Genomic DNA, 1346 nt, shown 5'->3' on the forward strand with positions numbered 1-1346 from the left:
GATAAAAGTAAACTGTAGAGTCATATAGTAAAGGCTACCAGCGAATAAACGAATTTCGTCGATGTGGTACCAGACTTAGCTAAATGAAGAAAGTGGTAGCCCAATGTTAGTCATGGAATAGAATACACTTCTGGGTCATCAAAAGATATTATGTACACAGATACTTAGATAACACAGTTTGCAGCCCTGTAAGCTAGAATGAATGCTGGAACTATAAGAGGAGGGACAAATGTTTTCAGACTTGACGCACTACTGAAATTGTTAGATATGCGTGGAGCTGACAGGAAGACAACCCTCGTGCACTTTGTTGTCCAAGAGATGGAGCGATCACAAGGACCAAAGGCTTCAGATAAGCTCAGTGGAATAGAAAGGGAAGGTACAGAAATGGGAACATAATTTGTTTCAGAGTTAAGTAATGCTTGGAAATGTCAAGAAGGTAGCAAGTATAGATTTAGATACCTTGAAAAGTTCAATCTCAAACCTATCATATGGACTGGCTCAATTGATAAGGTTTTTTTGGGAAGGACCTTACCTGCCATGACATGAATCAGAATTTCTTGCAGTGCATGATATCATTCCAAACTCATGTAGAGAATACCAAATTTGTGGTAGTCATTGGCCAAGGATGGGATGCAAAGTAGAAGGAACGAGTTTACCTGAAAGTGCTTGCGCATATCGATATACCAAGGAGACTTCCATGTTCATGGAGATTCAAGTCCTCTTTCGATACCTAGGGTATCATCCAATCTAGCAAAAGCAACCATTCAGAAGAAATATGGACAAAATACCTACGACGACTTAGCTTCTGATAAGCTGAAGTCTGAACTGATTAGCTAACAAAAGAAACAGATAATTCAAACATACCCAATCACAAGTGTGCATGTATCTATTGTTCCTATACTTGGTAATAACAGCCCAGTCATGTGCTTTGGAGTCCACAAAAACCTATAATATATATAGTAAGAAAAGAAGTTCAGGAATTTGGGGAGCAGACATTAACTTTTTTGTCCATACCAATAAAAGCATTACTTACGAAATTCATGCTGCTGCTGGAGGTGCACCCCTGAACAATGACATCAGAGTCACTGATTTTTGTTAATATCCGTAGGAAAATGAAACGAATCTAGGAATTTTTTTGTATTTTGAAACAAAATCTATTTAAAACCGAACCGAAATTCATTTTTTGGTTAGTAGCGAAAACCAAAAAAATTACCGAAACTCGTGATCCTGGCTCGAGAAAGTCAACCCTAGCTGAAACTCACTTATTAATCTATTCCTAATCTAATGTACTCTCATCTAGGTGCTATAGCATCAACAACCATCGGTTAATTAGTTACACATTCTCC

The 1346-nt window shown here is 37.9% G+C and overlaps 1 pseudogene; it reads right to left on the minus strand.

The window, feature by feature from the left end:
- Positions 1 to 428: 428 nt before the first annotated feature.
- LOC109944585 (uncharacterized) lies at positions 429 to 1077 on the minus strand (annotated as a pseudogene).
- Between the last annotated feature and the right edge of the window lie 269 nt (positions 1078 to 1346).

The sequence above is a fragment of the Zea mays genome, chromosome 2 (genome assembly GCF_902167145.1).
Source record: "Zea mays cultivar B73 chromosome 2, Zm-B73-REFERENCE-NAM-5.0, whole genome shotgun sequence".
Classification (NCBI taxonomy): domain Eukaryota; kingdom Viridiplantae; phylum Streptophyta; class Magnoliopsida; order Poales; family Poaceae; genus Zea; species Zea mays.